Consider the following 21,030-nt stretch of genomic DNA (forward strand, 5'->3'; position numbering starts at 1 on the left):
CCGCCAGCACCAACAGTGGCTTTCTCCGCTGTATCATTGGCATGAAAGGGACAGATCCCACACCATCACACGGGCAAGGTGGGCCTCATTGAACCCACCCCGCCAACAACTCAGTTTTTTTAAAGGTTGGGGTGCCATTTTTAAGGGTCATCTCGGTATGTAAAATTTGGCCACTCCCCCTCCTGCCACCAGGGACTGCTCCATGCAACCCAATCCCCTGGCACTGCCCCAAACAACAGTGCCCAGGCAGTGCCAGGGGACAGTAGCCAGGCTATGACTCTCTCCCCCCGAACAATGCACTCACTGAGCTGCTCCTCTGGGAGGTCTGCCCACCAGGTGCAAACTGTGGTTGACCAGTCCTAATTCTGCCCTCACAGTGAGATGAATGGATCTTCCTTTGGACTGGTGGGTGTGGTGGGGGCAGGGGGGGAGCATGCTGGAAGGGGGGGAATGATTCAGGCCCAGAGTCCTGATAAAGATGTGCAAATGTAATGATTTTTGATTTAATTTGACTTGATTTGGTTTGATTTATTATTGACACATGTATTAGCATACAGTGAAAAGTATTATTTCTTACGCTCTATGCAGACAAAGCATACCGTTCATAGAAAAGGAAAGGGGAGAATGCAGAATGTAGTGTTACCGTCATAGCTGGGGTGTAGAGAAAGATCAACTTAAAGCGAGGTAGGTCCATTCAAAAGTCTGACAGCAGCAGGGAAGAAGCTGTTCTTGAGTCGGTTGGTACGTGACCTCAGACTTTTGTATCTTTTCCTTGACAAAAGAAGGTGGAGAGAGGTGTGTGGGGTCCTTAGTTATGCTGGTTGCTTTGCCGAGGCAGCAGGAAGTGTAGACAGAGTCAATGGATGGGAGGCTGGCTTGCGTAATGGATTGGGCTACATTCACCACCTATTGTAGCTTCTTGTGGTCTTGGGCAGAGCAGGAGCCCATACCAAGCTGTGCTACAACCAGAAAGAATGCTTTCTATGGTGCGTCTGTAGAGGTTGGTGAGAATCGTAGCTAACATGCCAAATTTCACGAGACTTCTGAGAAAGTGGAAGCGTTGGTGGGCTTTCTTAATTGTAGTGTCAGCATGGGGGGGACCAGGACAGGGTGTTGGTAATCTGGACACCGAAAAACTTGAAGCTCTCGACCCTTTCTTCTTTATCCCAAGTGGCTTGTTCTCCTTTAGTTGATGACAATCCCCTTCGTTTTGTTGACATTGAGGAGAGATTATTGTTGCCGCACCAGTTCACCAGATTCTCGATCTTACTCCTGTTTTCTTTCTCGTCACGTTTGGAGATCCGACTCCCTGCGATGTCGTCAGCAAACTTGAAAATCGAATTGGAGGGAAATTTGGCCTCACGGGTGTCACACATGATGTCACCGATGTTGAAGATCGGGATTCCTGTTATTCATTGGTTGGCGGCAGGGCCAGTGGGATTTTCCCACCACCGACCCAAAAAGAATGGGAGCGGAAAATCCCACCCTCCACCGCCCCCGCCACCCAACCCCCTCGGGTTTCTGTTCCCTGGAGTTTAGAAGCATGAGAAGTGAAGGAACTGAGTGAAACATTTCTTAAGGACCTTTACAGGATAACGTTTCTCCCAGCTGAAGAATCGCGATCATGGGTTATAGACTCTGAATAAGTGGTTAACCATTTAGGGCTGAGATGGGGAGAAGTCCCTCAGTCGGAGGCTTATGCTTTATTGGAGATCTCCATCACTGACATCTGAGGATCTCCAGTTGTTGAATATAGAAGTTTAGTTTAGAGGCCAGAACACTTGATTGAAATATATAAGATCCTGAATGACCTTGACAAGGAGGATGGTGAAAGGATGAAGTGAGTGAGTTCAGAACGAGAGGGCACTGTTTTAAAATTAAGAGTTGTCCTTTTATTTATTTATTAGTCACAAGTAAGGCTTATATTAACACTGCAATGAAGTTCCTGTGAAAATCCCCTAGTTGCCGCACTCTGGCACCTGCTCGGGCACACTGAGGGAGAATTTAGCATGGCCAATGCACCCTAACCAGCACGTCTTTCAGACTGTGGGAGGGAATGATATGGTCCCTGGAAGCATAGGGGGTTTCAGTTCAGTCGGGCAGCATGGTCGGTGCAAGCTTGGTGTGCCAAAGGGCCTGTTCCTGTGCTGTAATTTTCTTTGTTCTTTTGCTCTTTGCAAAAGAGCACGCGGAGGAAACCCACGCAGACATGGGGAGAACATGCAAACTCCACACAGACAATGATCCAAGCCAGGAATTGAACCCGGATCCCTGGCAATGTGAGGCAGCAACACTAACCACTGTGCCACTGTACTGCCCCCCTTTAGGACAGAGGTGAAGAGAAATGTTTTTTCTTGGAGGACAGCGGAGGCAGGGTCATTGAATACTTCTAAGGCAGAGGTCGGCAGAATCTTGCTGGGCAAGGGAATTATAATGACTTTAAGCAGTCTCACAATGTGGACCTCTTAGAATACGAGCTCCCTGATTAAGGCAGTAATGGGTGCGTGTGTATATAATGTGGAACGCTAAGGTTACGGGCACAGGGGGTGTATACTCTGTACGAGGAAGTCCCTCTCTGAGTGTTGCTGACTGTGTGAATAAATCTAAAGTTGGTGAAGAGACACTGGCCTCGGAGGAGTTATTTCAGGAATCAAAGGTTACTGGGAGTAGACAGGGATGGGGAACTCGAAACACAGCCACAATCTTATTGAATGTTGGAGCAAGTTCTGGGATGATATGTGTCTGCGTGTATTGTAATATAAGGTGCTCAGTGGTGCAAAGGGCAATGTGGATTCAAGAGTGGTACCAGCCACGCTGTGGTTACATGGTCAGAGAACAGTCTGGAACAAAGCTCAGTAAGAAGCGAGCCTGCATGGAACAGTTCCACCAAGGACCATAACTGTACATAGTTCCTAACACAAGATTTGGGATCCCATTAATGAGCCATCACCACGACAACATAAAGAACCGATTGTAAGTACATCTATAACAGACTCAATGGGCTGTACAGCCTACTTCTGCCCCTATTCTAGATGTTAATATAGAACCATAGAAACTAGAAGCCGGAGTAGGCCCTTGCAGCCTGCTCTGCCATTAATTTTGATCATAGGTGATCATCAAATTCAATATCCTGATCCCCCTCTTGCCCCCACCTCGATCCCTTTAGCCCCTAGAGTTTATCTAATTTATTCTTGAAATCACACAACATTTTGGCCTCAACTACATTCCGTGGGAGTGAATTCCACACATTCACCACTCTCTGGATGAAGACATTTCTCCTCACCTCAGTATATAAATCCCAGACAGAGGTTAATTGGGTTTTGGGCAGTAAGGAATTAAGAAACCTGCCACAGTCCTATTGAGCAGCTTTGAAGGGTTGAATGGTCCAGCTCCTAATTCCTCTGTAACTTCATGGTGCACAATGTGGGGACCTTAGCGAGATGGAAATATTCCCGTGTTTTTCCCAGGCCAGCAAAATTGCCCATCAAGTTGTGACAAATGAAAATGCTGCTTGTTAGTTTTAGACACTCAGTAAAGTAGAGAATTCTGCTATTTTCCCAGCAAATCCGGGGCCAATTACCCTCCGAGCAGAAGCCGCCTTCAATCCAGGCAAACAAAATAACCTCAGATCAAAAAAAAACTGCTTCTCATCAGCATTTACTGTTCTTACAATGGCTGCAATCTACTTCTTTCAAGGTAGAAGCTTTTGAGAGGACGTTTGTAGATTAAAGCTCCGTTTGATGGGGTGTGTTCCATCACACACACACACAAGCTGCTTTGTTATCAGTCATCCTTTCTCGTGTTGGATCATGGACCCTTTGCCGCTTGGCATATCTTGCACGTTTTACAGTTCAGCGCTTGGTTTGCTGTTGACATTTCATGAATTTCAGTCTGAGTTATTGATCATTCATTTTTCGGATGTGGGCATCGATGGTGAGGGCAGCATTAATTGCCCATTTCTGGGCCTTCTTTCTGAACCACAGCAGTTCATGTAGTCAAGATGAGTGGATTTGATCCAAGCAAGAGATGGTGTTGTCCTGGTAATGTCACTGGGCTGACAATCCAGAGGCCCAGGTTAATCCTCTGAGCACAAGCATTCAAATATTTTTTATTCATTCGTGGTACATGGACGTCACTGGCTGGCCAACATTTATTGCCCATTCCTAGTTGCCCTTCTCCAGAGGGCAGTTGAGAGTCAACCACATCGCTGTGGCTCTAGAGTCACGTGTAAGCCAGACCAGGTAAGGGCAGCAGATTTCCTTCCCCAAAGCACATGAAGGTTTTTCTGGCAATTGACAATGGTTTCATGGTCATCAGTATATTCTAAATTACAGTTAATTTTTATTGAATTTGAATTCCACCATCTGTCATGGTGGGATTCGAACCCGGGTCCCCAGAACATTAACTGAATTTCTGGATTAATAGTCAAGCGATAATACCATTAGGCCATCATCACCTTGTGGTGGTTCAAGGGTTCAATCCAACTGAAAGAGAACCGAAAACTAGTTGGCAGTATTGTTATTTGTCGGAAAAACCCATCTGGGAAGGAAATCAACCCTCCTTTCCTGGCCTGGCCTACATGTGTCTCCAAAATCCTGGGATTTCCTGCCTAAAGACAATGTGGGTCAACCCACTGCAGCTTTTCGAGAAGGCAGCTCACTATCACCTTCTCAAAGGCAGCTAGTAATGGGTAATAAATGCTGGCCTCGCCAGCGGTGCCCACTTCCCATGAATGAGTCTTTATAAACCATGATATGCTTGGCGCTTAGACTCTCTGAGGGGCAATTAAAGATGGGCAACAAATGGCACTATGCCATAAAAGAATAAAAAGAGATGTGCTAGGCCACTTCAGGGAGCGGTCAACAGCCAACCAAGTTGGTGTGTGATTGGAGTCACATATAGACCATTTTCAGATGATTGGCGTGGACAACCTGCCCCTGGACACATCAACTGTAATGAAGCGGAAATGATCGAGAGCTCCAAGTTTTTAGGTGTCCCAATCACCAGCAACCTGTCCTGGTCCCTCCACATTGGCGCTATAGCTAAGAAAGCCCACCAATGCCTCTACATTCTCAGGACAGTAAGGAAATCTGCATGTCTGCTACAACTCTCGCCAACTTTTACGGATGCACCACAGAAAGTATTCTTTCCTGATGTATCTCAGCTTGGTATGGCTTCTGCTCTGCCCAAGACAGCAAGAAGCTACAAAGGTTTGTGAACGTAGCCCAGTCCATCACACAAACCAGCCTCCCACCCAGTGCCGTGGTCCACACTTCCCAGGCCTTTGGGTGACGCTACCCAACTCCATAAGTTAGGGCACTCCGAAACCTGAGATTTCCCTATTTAAACCAATATCATGTTGGCACTCAGCGGACTGAGTCCAATGGTTCACATTGCTTAGAATCTTAATGCCGACAGAAGTGGAGGGGTGGGAGAGGAGGGGTAGGACTAAAGAATATTGTTGGACCAGAATACTAGGGGCCTGATTTTACCATCGCGTTGCACCCATTTTCGGGGACAGAAACTTGGTAAGGTCGGGCGTGAGGTGAATAGCGTGATCCACACCTGCGTCCGCACCAATTCCCCTTTTACTAAGGCCCAAAAATAGCCACGATTGGGATACCACCCAAAACGGGCGCCATGGCAATTTAAATTGGCACTTCCCCCTTTACCATCGCGTTCGTCTCTCCAGATTTGGCGTGAAACAGACCTGCTGGGCAAAGGTCTGTCTCAGGCGTTCCAGCTTCTGAAGAGGTAAGTTCAGAGCTTCCAATGACTCTCTGCCGCAGATCGGTGGTGAGGGTGGGGGGAGGAGGTAGGTCCGATCGCTCTCTGGTCAGGGGGGAGGAGAGAGGTGGGTCAGATGGATCTTTGGTTGGGGGCGGCGAGGGGGGCAGGAGCAGGGGGTCCACTGCCACTCTGTGGGCGATCGGTAAGGGGGGGGGGGATGTAGGTCAGGGGATTGCAACCGGTCTGGCTAACGGGGGAGTGGGTGGATAAGGGGGACAGTTATATTGTGGGGGTGGAGCAATGTCTGTGGGGGCCATGTGGCAGGGGAGCATTTTTCAAATGATTTCTCTGCACATGCGCAGTTGGAGGCGTCGATCGGAGCTGCAGCTTTTTGGGTGTGTTAAACCGTGCCCACAGGCTCGTGTGGAGGGATTTAGAATCACTGCTTGTTTTCCAGGCAGAGTGTGTATGGGGACGCCTGAGAACAGTCAGATCTAAATCACGCCCAGATTCAGCACTTAGAATCAAAGTGCTAAAATTGGGTCCTGGAAGTTTTATTCTGTAGTTGATGCTTTTTATATTTAGCTACAGGAACAATGGATGTAAAAAAACACTGGGGTAGGAAAGGACAGTATAATCTCCATAACTTCTCCACTCCACTGAATTCCCCTCACAGACAATGAAATAAATTGAAATAGCAACGCTTTGAAAGCAATTAATTAACTCGGTGAGAGCCCACTGCAACATGTGATAATGTGACGCATGGCTCTATGCTCTGATGTAAATTGATAGCAGAGAGAGCCAGGGCCAAAACTTTAACTGGCCTATTTATGAGGAACACCTGAAAATACAGACAGACAAAGTAGCTGCAAATCAAGGAAAGGATATCAGTCTGCCAGAAATCAGAGCAGCAATGAGTAACGGCAAAGCAATAGAGCCGGAGAAAACACCAGAGGGAATATGGAACCGCTGAGGTGAATATGGGGTTCACGTCCTGAACTAGCCACTCAGTTGTGTTACCATAAGAGGGAAAATCCCCAGCGAATGTTGGCAAAACATTTTAATACCAATATTTAAAGGGATTTTGTTATTAATATCCAAGATAACAAAACTTACTGAAAAATTAAATCCTAATGCATACTTTCCAGACATGGCAGTCCAAAAATGTACAGGTTAGGTGGATTGGCCATGGTAAATGAACAGGGCAATGGGGATGGTGTGGGGGTGTAGGCCTGCAAGAGGTGCTCTTTTGGAGAGTCAGTGCTGACTGGATGGGCCAAATGGCCTCCTTCTGCACTATAGGGGCTCTATGGGAGAGAGTCATGGATCAAACTCTGAGGAAAATCGTTGAAACCCACAAGTTCAGATTCACACCTGGAAGAAGGTCAGCTGGAAGCATTTCTATTTTGAGACGAGTGATGGAGAAATATCAGGAAGGCCAATGCAGCATGAAAATGCTACATATTGATCTAGAGAAGGTTAATGAGCAGGGAAGAAGTCTGGGGATGTGGCAGAATCAGTAGAGTGCTTGAGAATTATGAAGAACTATGAAAAGGACGTGGACAAATAGGCCAAATGTGGGCCCTTAACACTAGATGGGAGGGCACCGTGGATCGGTTAGGCCAAAGGGCTTGTTTCTGTGCTGCATTACTCTCTGAATATAACTCTGACAGGTACCAAGAGTGCCAAGCATGAGTAAGAAACAGCTTATGAATGAGAGTTTCAAGGCCAAAGTTCATGCCAAGGATTAGGACTGAACCCCATCCACTTCATGGTTGTCATGAATGTTCTGACTGAGCAAATGAGACAGGAATTGCTGTGGTCCTTTCTCATTACTCCATACCTTTATCTGAGCATCCGAATCACATCAGTATCCTTGCACCTCAATTCTTGGTCTTATCCAGGTTTCTGCGCTTTACAGCAAGGCCAACCTCATAATTGTCCTCTAGGTTCTTCCTTACTGTTTCAGCAGGAACTTTCCATCACATAACACCCAAAGAGCGAAGAACAGTACAGTACAGGAACAGGCCCTTCAGCCCACCAAGCCTGCGCTGATCATGCTGTCCTACCTAACAGCACTGTGGGTGTATCGATACCTCAGACACTGCAGCGATTCAAGAAGGCAGCTCACCACCACCTTCTCAAGGGGCAATTAGAGGTGGGCAATAAATGCTGGTCTAGCCAGCGGATACCCACATCCTGTAAATAAATTTAACGCTTGTCATTCTCTACCAGTTTTTATTTTGTCAGGAAAAAAGTCGTAAACTTCTGTCGTAAGAACAGAGTCAGAGCAATGTGTCAATGTGTATAATTAGCATTGTTAATGTGCTAATGCAGTTAAATATATTGATCACATTAACCTGCAGAAGCTTAATGATCTATGGGGGCTCTGATTTTAATGGCACATAACTCAGTGTGTATCGATGTCCCAGTCATGGGAGCGGGAACAGGCTGAAAGGCCAATTTGGAAGTACGCTAAATCATTACCTCCGTTGAAGTATTACTAAACGGGTTCAGGGATGTACTCTCGATAGTGCAAACACCACAAAGTCACAAATATCACAAAGAAAAACTTACGATGCGACAGCGCCTTTCAAAACCTCAGAACTCCCACGTGCAGGGAAGTGTAGTCGGAAAGGGGAGGTGATAGCCTCATGGTATTATCGCTCGACTATTAATACAGAAACTCAGCTCATGCTCTGGGGGACCTGGGTTCGAATCCCGCCACAGCGGACGGGGGTATTTGAATTCAACAAAAAAAATCTGGAATTAAGAATCTCGATAGGACAATGTGATCGGCGCAGGCTTGGAGGGCCGAAGGGCCTGTTCCTTGTTCTTTGTACTGATGATCAGGAAACCATTGTCGATTGTCAGAAAAGCCCACCTTGTTCACTAACGTCCTTTAGGGAAGGAAATCTGCCGTCCTTACCCTGTCTGCCCTCCAGAGCCACAGCAATGTGGTTGACTCTCAACTGCCCTCGGGCAGCGAGGAATGGGCAATAAATGCTGGCCAACCAGCGATGCCCATGTCCCACAAAGGAATAAAGAACAGAGAAACAATCTGTGCCCAGTGAGCCCCCATAAACAGCAATCAGAGGGTGACCAGATGATCCCTTGACGTTGGTTGAAGGTTATTAATTTTGGACATGGAGAATTCCCTTGTCTTTGTAGACACATCCCAGTGAAAAGACAGCACCCTCAACAGCACAGCATTCTCTCAGTGCTGTACAAGACCGTACTGTACATCTGGGTTATGTGCCCGGCGTCTGGAGTGGGGCTCAAACACACAAACCTCCGGCCCAGACACAAGAGTTTCGACTCAGTGCATCACTGCTGAGGCAGCTCAAGATTCTGTGCTAAACTGTCCTCCAGCGTATTGTCCGTAGCGTACTGTGTGTTACCGAACAATGTAATGTAATAACTCAGTCTTTTGGTTAAGATCAAGCATCTGATCTAGTCCAAGATGGGCTGCAATATCTTATCTTGCCAGCTTGGATCTCGTTTTCCTCTTTTGTTGATTGGATTGAATTGAATTTGAATTTGATTTTTGGAGCGAGGGGGAATGGATTCAGGTTTGCCTGTTCCATTCCGAGCACTGGCTTTGTAACTTTAAGGATTATTACTGGGTCGTCACAATGTTTTTCCCGTTGTAGTTAAAACTGTCGTTCTTCCCCTCAAGTAGCCAGACAAAGTCATGGAATGGATTATGATATTTATTATTGTGGCTACAGAACCCTGATCTAATCTTTAAGACCAGCCAGCGCACCAAATTCAGAAATGCACAAGCAATTATAATTTCAAATTTGATTACAAGTAATTAGAACATACCAATCAAAGTACAGGAGTTACCTCTATCCACTCACAGTTACTGAGTAAGGTTACATCATGCATGCATCAGGGTGAAGTGTCCAGGTGTAACTTGTACATGTTTTATCATCAAGCAATGCTAGCCATATCTCTGACAATGGTATATCAGTCTTGCTTTGCATTGTTCCTTGTTCTAATGGGTAAACGTGTGCTGTAACTGCACATGCATCAATTAAATGCTCCTTGACTCCTATCTGGGTCTGTTCACATCAAGAGCTGTGGTTTGCACATAGCTTTCCCTGTGTGACTAAGATACAGCTTGTAGCTTTTGTGATTTTTAAATATGTGTGATTATTAACCCCCTTTCATTGATGGAGTAAAACATTGAATAAAAACTTGAGACATTTTAAGTGTCTCTGTCCTAGGAACATGTTCTCTCTCTCTATTAGCACAGGAGCATTGTTAACTGCTAAAACTGGCTACAGCATTTACTGTGAATTAACACATGGGCAGAATAAATCATAGAACCCCTATAGTGCAGAAGGAGGCCATTCGGCCCATTGAGACTGCACCAACCACAATCCCATCCGGACCCTATCCGCGTAGTCCCATATGTTTACCCCACTAATCCCTCTAACCTGAGTATCCCAGGACACTAACGGGCAATTTAGCATGACCAATGCACCAAACCCACACATCTTTGGAGTGTGGGAGGAAACCAGAGCACCCAAAGGAAACCCCATGTAGACACAAGGAGAATGTGCAGACTCCATTGACTGACCCAAATCAGGAATCGAACCCAGGTCCCTAGAGCTGTGAGGCAGCAGTGCTAACCACTGTGCCACCGTGCCAATGTCCAAAGAGATTTGGGTGACTATAGTCAAGTTACGGGAGGGCTGAATGTGGGGGACCAGCCAGGATTGTAGTGGAATAGTCGAGTTTGGAGGAAATGCAGGAGCAGTGCTGGAATGTTGGTGATGGGATCAGGGTGATGGGATCGGAGGTGGAGATGGTTTGGGGGGGGTGATAGAGTCGGGGGGGAATGGGGTCGGGGTGATGGGGTCGGGGGGTGATGGGGGTTGGGGTGATGGGGGTTGAGGAGTGATGAGGTTGGGAAGTGAGAAGGTTGGGGGTGATGGGGTTGGGGGTTGAGGGGGTTGGGGGAGTGAGGGGGTCAGGGGATGAGGGGTTGGGGAAGCGAGGGGGGTTGGGGGTGAGAGGGTCGGGGTGAGAGGGTCAGGGGTCAGGGAGTGATGGGGTTGGTGGGGTAATGGGGTCGGCGATGATGGGTCGGGGGGCTGATGGGGTCAGGGGATGATGGGGTTGGAGGGGGTGAGAGTGTCAGGGTGGTAATGGGGTTGGGGATGATGGAATTGGGGTGATGGGGACAGAGGGGTGGCGTCGGAAGTGTTGAGGGGATGGAGGGAATGGGGTTGGGGGGGGTGAGGATGTCGGGGGAGTGAGGACATCGGGGGATGATGGGATCCGAAGGCGGTGATGGGGTTCAATTCCCGACTTGGGTCACTGTCTGTGTAGAGTGTGCACATTCTCCCGGTGTCTGCATGGGTTTCCTCTGGGTGCTCCGGTTTCCTCCCACAGTCTGAAAGATGTGCTGGTTAGGGTGCATTGGCCCGAACTGACGCCGCAGTGTGGCAACTCGGGGAATTTCACAGTAACTTCATTGCAGTGTTAATGTCAGCCTTACTTGTGATTAATAAATAGAGTTCAAATCGACTTTCACACACGCACACGCACAGTGGTGGACAGGGCTATTGACTGAGCCCATTCCATTTCTCACATTTCTGCTCTGATCATTCTCCCTCCCTCTCAGAAGCACGGTAGCATTTCCAGAAGAGAAAATGCTGGAAAATCTCAGCAGGTCTGGCAGCATCTGTAAGCAGGAAAAAGAGCAGACGTTTCGAGTCTAGACGATTCTGTTAAAGCTAAAAGGTACAGAAAGTGGGAGATATTCATACTGCAGGGGGAGGGAATGAAAGATGAGTCATAGCCACAGAAACCAGGGGAGAGGCTGCTAATGGCAGCCCAGAGAGAGAATAGACGGTGTGAATGGCCAAACGGCAGAGAAGCTGAAATGAAGATGTTGAGGGGGGGGGCGGGGGCGGAGGGGGGGATGGGTGGGACAGAGGTAAGATTTAGAAAAGGAGAAGCAAAGGGGGAGAAAAGGTAAGGGAAGTGGGATGAAGCAGGGGGAAAGAGTAGGGGGGGAATGAAGAAAGACAATAAAGAAATAAAAGGTAGCGAACAGTAAAAAAATTAAATAAAATAGAATGAAAACAAAGGGGTCGAGATGGGGTAGAGCGAATCATCTGAAGTTGTTGAATTCCCCTTGTCCTCACGTTCCAGCCACTAAACATCACTCTCAGCAGATCCTCCTCTGCAGTTCCCTCCACCTCCGACATGACGTTACCACCAAATACAAAATGCTGAGAAACTTTCTTCATCGGTCTGCAGGGACCATTGACTTTGCAGCACCCTGGTCCCTTCCTCCATCACCCTGAATACCCCCCTTACGTGTGTCATTATCATCCCCTTTTGTCTTACCCCTTGGATCTCAAACTGATTGCAACGCTGACAAAGGGCCATCGACCTGAAAGGTTGGGCAGGATTTTCCCGTATCGCTCACCACGGGAATCATGGCAGGCAGGACACTCGGAGCACGCAAAGATTCATGGACTTCAAGCAGGAATTTCTGACCCTTTAACTCTCTCTCTGCAGATACTGCCCGAGCTGCTGGATTTTTCCAGTATCTTTATCCCTGATTTCCATTCTGATTCTCAGCAGTTTTTCACGTTGAGGGATTTTTAATCAGATATCTGGGAATATGGAAGTACGAATCACAGGATGGAGCAGATGGAATGGGGATGAATGTTGCTAATTCATTGCTTCAGAAACCCTGGGTGGGATTTTCCAGCCTCACTCGCCCTGAGACTGGAAAATCCTGCCCGAGATCAACAGACCTTTCCCTGGTCCATCCCTCACCCTCTCCGATTCCCATGGCAGACTGGGCTGGAAAGTTCACCCCACATCTCAGTTGAAAGTCTTTGCAGCAAGAAATCCATCAAATATTCAGTTTAGACCATAAGATCAGAAGACCATAAGACATAGGAGCAGAATTAGGCCACTCGGCCCATCGAGTCTGCTCCACCATTCAATCATGGCTGATATTTTTCTCATCCCCATTCTCCTGCCTTTTCCCCATATCCCTGATCCCCTTATTAATCAAGAACCTATCTATCTCTGTCTTAAAGACACTCAATGACCTGGCCTCCACAGCCTCCTGTTCCACAGATTCACCACTCTCTGGCTGAAGAAGGCTACCTTGTCGAATATATTTAAGTCACGGGTAGATAGGTTTTTGATAGACAGGGGAATTCAGGGTTATGGGGAGAAAGCGGGAAAGTGGAACTGATTCACTTCAGATCAGCCACGATCTCATTGAATGGTGGGGCAGGCTCGAAGGGCTAGATGACCTACTCCTGCTCCCATTTCTTATGTTCTGAAGAAATTCCTCCTCATCTCTGTTTTAAGGGATCGTCCCTTTAGCCTGCAGTTGTACCCTCTGGTTCTAGTTTTTCCTACTAGTGGAAACATCCTCTTCATGCCCACTCTATCCAGGCCTCGCAGTATCCTGTAACTTTCAATAAGATCCCACCCCCACTCATCCTTCTAAACTCCCAACGAGTACAGACCCAACTTGGCTGAACACTCACACTTTCCAATGACTCATCCAGCAACTAACACTCTTGTTTTCAAAAGCTTCTTTTATTAGTTTCTCGCTGGAATCAAAACTCTTAAATCTTTGCCCCAGAACCGAGTTATACAGTTATATAAAAAAGCAATATTGGCTGCCTTTATGATTAAGTTCATTGATCTTCTTGTACGCTGTGATTGTCACAGGAATTCAACTCGAAATAATTCTGATGTCTGTATTCATTATTTGCGTTTGACATTATTTGAAATTGAATTCTTTTGAAGGTGAGTCACTGAACACTTCATGAAAGCAGGGAAAACCATTCAGCCGGTAAGAAATCTATTTGATATTAGTGTGGAGTGTGTAGTTAGTTACTGACCCCTTCACCAAACATGTTGAAGTTTTTGACAGAGTGCGTCTAGATTCCTGTCATTAGGAGATGGGAAGGTTGCCTTAGCCAGCTCACACCCTCCGGTTCTGACTCCAAAGGTGACACAAGATCTTACGTTTATTTTCCAACCTTGCATGGTTAGCCGCCTGTAGCGGGAAGTTACACTTATTGTCAATCAGTACCCCCGACTTTGACAGTGATCTGAATTCACCATCACACTCGCATCTCGCTCCCTCATCTCTATCGCAGATACACAGCACCGTAGAACATTACAGCGTAGTACAGGCCCTTCAGCCCCCGATGTTGCGCCGACTGTGAAACCAATCTAAACCATCTAACCTCCACTATTCCAATACCATCCATATGTTTATTCAATGACCATTTAAATGCCCTTAATGTTGGTGAATCCACTAGTGTTGCAGGCAGGGCATTCCACACCCTTACTACTCTCTGAGTAAAGAACCTACCTCTCACATCTGTCCTATATCTATCACTCCTCAGTTTAAAGCTTTGTCCCCTTGTGCTAGCCATCTCCATCCGAGGAGAAAGGCTCTCACTGTCCACCCTGTATAATCCTCTGATCATCTTTTACGCCTCTATTAAGTCACCTGAATTTCCAGTAATTTCCATTTCCCATTCACTGTAAAATCTGCAGCACAGGCCATTCGGCCCAACTGGCTGAGCGGTTAAAAAAGGACAGCATGGACAAGTTGGACTAAAGGGCCTGCTTCCGTGCTATAAACCTCTATGACTCTATGACACACAGATGCACATGCACACGCGCGCACACACATATGCAAATACACATGCACACACACATACACACACGCACACACACATATGCAAATACACATGCACACACATATACACACGCGCACACGCACATTCGTGCACAACACATGCACACACACATACACACACGCACACACACATATGCAAATACACATGCACACACATATACACACGCGCACACGCACATTCGTGCACAACACATGCACACACATATACACACGCGCACACGCACATTCGTGCACAACACATGCATGCACATACACACAGGTGCACACACACACAAATACACACACGCAGATGCGTACGCACACACACACTTTTGCACACACATGCACACAGGCACATACACACACTCTCGCACACACACACTCTTACACACACACACACACACTCTTACACACACTCTTACACACACACACACATGGTGGTGGACAGGGCTATTGACTGTGCCCATCCTATTTCCCACATTCCCACTCTGTTAATTTTCCTTCCCTCTCAGAAGCACGATACTGGTGTTAATGCTGCACATGGTCTCCTCTCACCTCATTTCACATCAACCCTATTTACAGAGTGGTTAGCACTGCTGCCTCATAGCGCCAAGGACCGTGGTTCGATTCCCAGCTTGGGTCCCTGTCTGTGTGGAGTTTGCACATTCTTCCCGTGTCTGTGTGGGTTTCCTCTGGGTGCTCCGGTTTCCTCTACACCAGACTAATGATGTGCAGATTAGACGGATTGGCCCTCATAAGTTGACCTAGTGTCAGCGGGACTAGCTAGGGTAAATATGTGGGGTTATGGGAATAGGGCCTGGGTGGGATTGTGATTGGCGCAGACTCGATGGGCTGAATGGCATCCTTCTGCACTGTAGAGATTCTAAGAGTGTTGTTCGATAAGCAGAGATTGAGTTGGATGGGTCTGTATTTCCTGGAGATTAGAAGAAGAATAAGTGATTGAAATGTGTAGCATCCTCCTCGGGTTTGACAGGGCAGCTACTGAGAGGCTGTTTCCCCTGATCAGACAGCCCAGAACTAGGAGGTCATTGTCTGAGGATAAGGGGCTATTCACTTGGGAATGATTCCTTCTCTCACAGGGCTGTCGATCTTTGGAATTCTCTACCCCAGAGGCTGTTCAGTTATTATGTATTTTCAAGATTAAAATCAACAGATTTTTTTTTGACATTAAAGGAATCATGAGTTGGAGCGCTGGTATCGGAAAGTTCAGTTGATAGCAGATCAGTCATGACCTCATTAAAGGGCAAGGCAAACTTGACAGGCTCTAAAGTTTAATCCTGTTTCCTCAATTATTCTTGTAGAGGGTTCCATGTTCTCATCACACTCTGAATTTTCCTGAATCCCCTGTGGGACTTATTACTGACCATCTTATATTAATGGGCAGTAGGTTTGGAATGTCCCATAAATGAAAACAGTCATAGCATCATAGAATCCCTACAGTACAGAAGAAGGCCATTTGGCCCATCGAGTCTGTACCAGCTGCAATCCCACCCAGACCCTATTGCCGTAACCCTGCACATTTGCCCTGCTAATCCCCCTGACACTCAGGGACAATTTAGCACGGCCAATCAACCTAACCCGCACATCTTTGGAGGAAAGTGGAGCACCCGGAGGAAACCCACACAGACACAGGGAGAAGGTGCAAACTCCACACCGACAGTGACCCGAGGCTGGAATTGAACCCGGGTCTCTGGTGCTGTGAGGTAACAGTGCTAACCGCCGTGCCGCTGACATATCTGTGCTAACCACTGAACAAAACTGGATTAGCATTTCTTTCTCTTTAAACTGTTGGGTTAACGTGCAGTTGAGTATAGCACTACCAGCACAGTGATATAAGGAAATACATCATGTGTACCTGGAGGCCAGTCAATTATTGGACAGAGCTGTGTGTGCAGGCAAGCATGGAGACAGCTCCTAGCTTGGATAATTCAGTGGAAATATTCTTGTGACTAATGAATACAGACTACGTAAGATGACAAAGTCTTAATGAAGACAAACTGAACAGTATTCATCACTCTAAAATCTAAACTACCAAAGCTGTTTCAGATCAGCCCCTGTGTTAGTTAATCGCAAATTAAAATGGACTCAACATTGTTTTGACATTTTTCCAAGTTCTCAACGTGTTTACTTTTTATTTCAAAAGATGCACAGTCTAAAATCAATGTTGTCACCTTGGAAGCCTGAGTACTCAAAAGTACTGACAGTCCTTTCAATCTGCAAAGCACTCACATTTCCCGGCAGGTAAGGGATTCATTCTCAAATCAATATGTTGAGAATATATAGAGGGTGAGTTTACTGCAATATAGACACGCTCTGTGCAGCGAGCTCACTGCACTCGCCAAGTTTCAGTGCAAGATTGGCCCGTCCTGAAGGATTACATCAACCTAATAGCTTACGTATTTTAAAACGGGAAGCCCTTTCATTTCGAACCATTCAATTCTGCCCCCAGTATTATATGTCTTCCTCCAGTACCTTCGATGAGCTGCTTCCTTGAGTTTGTGGAAATTTTTTTTACTTATTTGTGGGATGTGGGTGTCGCTGGTGGGGCCAGCATTTATTGCCCATCCCTAGCTACCCGTGGTCAGTTGAGAGTCAACCACATTGCTGTGGCTCTGGAGTCACATGTAGGCCAGACTGGGTAAGGACGGCAGATTTCCTTCCCTAAAGGACATTAGTGAACCAGATGGGTTTTTCCATCAATCCACAATGATTTCATGGTCATCAGTCTTAATTCCAGATATTTTCACTGAATTCAAATTTCACCATCTGCTGTGGTGGGATTCGAACCCAGAACATTATCTGAATTCTAAATTAGTAGCCTAGTGGTAATACTAGGCCATCGCCTCCCCATTTTAATTTTCATTTTGGCGTCCCAAGGGTGTCTGGGTTATTTTTAAAGACATATCTTTGCAGGCTCACTGTTTGTTTTTATACACTGGGGAAGAATGGGGTTGTGGGGGGTAATGGGGGAAGGATTCCCAAGCTAATTATCAACCTGTTGCTTCTTACTTGGCCGCAAGTCCTGGTGCTGGACTCGAACCAGGAGCCAGTGGTAGGAATGCTACCCATTGTACCACCAGACCTCCTGGTATTGGGACAGGACATAGGAAGGGGAGGCGGCCGTTCAGCCCCTCAAGCATGTGCTCTCTCCACCTTCCCTAAAAAGGCAACCTGCTGTGTCTCAATTTCATTGGCTCCCCAGCTTCAGAAGCCCCGCCCGTGATTCTTAATTGGCTAATTTGTGGAGAAAACCCATGGGTGACTGTTTCACCCGCACCGTGCGGCGTTCTGACCCCCATTTGACCCAATCCCGGGTCCCCAACTCAAGGGGCAAAATCCTGCTTCTGATCAACAAAGCTTGTCTCCATAATGTAACCGCCCCCACCCCCACCTCCCCCCCACCCCCCCCACCCCCTTGCCTTGGGTTAAATGTTTAATTCCTCGCATTGTTCTGATGAATCTACACTACAGCTTACACAACGTGGACTGCAGAGATTCAAGAAGGCGGCCCACCCTAACCTTCTCAAGGGCATTTAGGGATGGAGGATAAATGTTGGCCCAGTTAGTGACACCCACACCCCTTGGATGAATGAATAAAAAAAAAACCCTGCCCCAACTCAATGTAATTTGATGATTTTTTCTAACACAATCCCTCATCTCTCTGGAGCCATATTGGAAACCCTGGCATCTCCTCCCTTTGGTTAACTTTTCCCAAAGGAGGTTGCATTTGGGATGTTAGAATGAAACAACACAGAAAGAGGCCATTCGACCCACTGCACTGTACTGGCTAGTTGATACAACTATCCAATTAATCGCACACCTCTTTTCTCAGTAGCCTGGAAATGTTTTTATCCTTTAAGTGTTCATCAGAGCCTCTTCTGGATGTTACGATTGAATCTGCTTCTACTGCGCTCTCAGGAAATGCTGAATTTCCTCATGTGGCCTTTGCTTCCATTCGACACCATCGTAGTGGGTCAGATCTCAAACAATGACAAGACAGAGCACAGGGATGAGATAGAGAATCTGGTGAATTGGTGCAACGACAATAATCTCTCCCTCAATGTCAACAAAACAAAGGAGATTGTCATCGACTTCAGGAAGCGTAGTGGAGAACATGCCCCTGTCTACATGAATGGCGATGAAGTAGAAATGGTTGAGAGATTCAGGTTTTTACGTGTCCAGCTCACCAACAACTTGTCCTGGTCCCCCCATGCCTACGCTATATTTAAGAAAGCCCACCAATGCCTCTACTTTCTCAGGAGGCTAAAGAAATTTGGCATGTCTGCTACAGCTCTCAGCAACTACTACAGACGCACCATAGAAAGCATTCTTTCTGGTTGTACCACAGCTTGGTATGGCTCCTGCTCTGCCCAAACCGCAAGGAACTACAAAGGATCATGGATGTGGCTCAGTCCATCCTGCAAACCAGCCTCCCATCCATTGACTCTGTCTACACTTCCTGCTGCCTCGGCAAAGCAGCCAGCATAATTAAGGACCCCACGCACCCCGGACGTTCTCTCTCCCGACTTCTTCCATCGGGAAAAAGATACAAAAGTCTGAGGTCATGTACCAACTGTTTCAAGAATATCTTCTTCCCTGCTGCTGTCAGACTTTTGAATGGACCTATCTCACATTAAGTTGATCTTTCTCTACACCTTAGCTATGACTACATTCTGCACCCTCTCCTTTCCTTCACTATAAAAGGTATGCTTTGTCTGTATAGTGTGCAAGAAACAATATTTTTCACTGTATACTAATACATTTGACAATAATAAATCAAAATCAAATCAGAATCAAATCAATACCAATGGCTGCATTCCCATATCCTCAATGATTCTCACTCCCTCTGCCTCCCCTCGCCCGGTTACTGAATGCAGTCTCTGGGGTCACTGTTCTAATCATAGGGCCTGCCGCTGACTTTGCACTCTAGCCTGTGACGGGCTAGGACCGCTTTGCAGCCACGAAAATTCTAATTGCAAAAATGAAACAAAACAATGGCGTTTTTGTTGGTTTAAAACGGGAGCAGGATTACGCAGGCGTCCAGGTAAGCTTAAGGTCTGTCTGATTTACTGCTCTCATTATCTCCTCTCACAGAGGGTCATGCAGAATTGCAGCTTTTGGAGATATTCCCTGTCAGGGGGAGAAAAAAAGAGGTGGAAGTCACCTTGGAGCCGCGTCCTTGAATCCTGACGACTTGAGAGCAATGCAGCGTTGGAGATCCAATGTGTCCTCTCTGATGCTAATGAGCGTTCTGGAGAACCTTGACACAAAAGATTAAACAATAACATGAGTCAGTGGGGGAGGGGGGTGGTCAGTGTTTCCATCTCCACTGGGCTCCAATTAAACCAAGAGCTTCTTGTTTATCATTTGTAAATACCTGTAAATCATAAGTCGATCGTACACTGGCGGCCATTAACATGCAGAAGCCAAGGTGACTGCTACAGGCAGTGAGAGTAAAATGGGATGTGCACAGTCAGCTGTGGGAGGTTTATTGCTCTTACCTGTTAGATATCTGAATCTTAATGACCACTTGGGCCTTTCTTGTTAAATTGACTGCGACATGGAGCCTGAGAGAATGGAGGCCGTAGCCAATCAGATTTCAGTCATGGTCATATTAGCTCTGTTCTGGGATGACACTGATGGAGGTCATTGCTTCAGGACACCTTATTTTTAATTGAATTCCCCAAAGCTGAAGAATCAGCTGTACCTCAGTGAAGAACTCCCTCTCCTCCAAGCCAGAACGTTGTCATTTGAACTTCACTCCAGAGACTGAGGCACACGTACACTCCCCACGCACTCCCGGAGCATTGCCAGGGTGAAGGTGCCGATATTCAGTTTTTGACATTGAACTGAAGCCTGGTCTGCTCGCTTATTAAAAAGAAGTCCGGAGCGGGAGGGTGGCAGAGTGGTTAGCACTCTTACCTCACAGCACCAGGGACTTGGGTTCGATTCTCGGCTTGGGTCACTGCCTGTGTATAGTCTGCACGTTCTCCCCGTGTCTGCATGGATTTCCTCCAACTTCCTCCCATTCCAAAAGACGTGCTGGTTAGGTGGATTGGCCGTGCTAAATTCTCCCTCAGTGTACCCGAACAGGCGCTGGAGTGGGGTGACTAGGGGATTCTCACAGTAACTTCATTGCAGTGTTAATGTAAGCCTACTTGTGACACTGATAAATAAACTCATGTTGAATTCATCCCTCTGACCTGACTATATTGCTTAATCAACATTCTCTCTAATTTTCCTGTGTATATCTTATTGGTTCTGTGTGGTCCCTTTAAGATTTCTGCACATCTACACATGTGCCTTCCTTCAAGGGAAATTTGCTTGTACCCAGGCAGGTTGTTGCAGTGTCTAATATTCGCTAAATATTTTTAAGACGCGGGTTGATGGGTTTTTGATAGGCGAGGGGATTAAGGGTTATGGGGAGAAAGTGGGGATGTGGAACTGAGACACGACAGATCAGCCATGATCTTATTGAATGGCGGGGCAGGCTCGAGGGGCTAGATGGCCGACTCCTGCTCCTATTTCTTATGTTCTTAATATGTTTGACGGGCACCAGAATGTGGCGACTTGGGGATTTTCACAGTAAC

Source organism: Carcharhinus amblyrhynchos, chromosome 20 (assembly GCF_965287045.1).
Source record: "Carcharhinus amblyrhynchos chromosome 20, sCarAmb.v2.hapA, whole genome shotgun sequence".
Taxonomy (NCBI): Eukaryota; Metazoa; Chordata; class Chondrichthyes; order Carcharhiniformes; family Carcharhinidae; genus Carcharhinus; species Carcharhinus amblyrhynchos.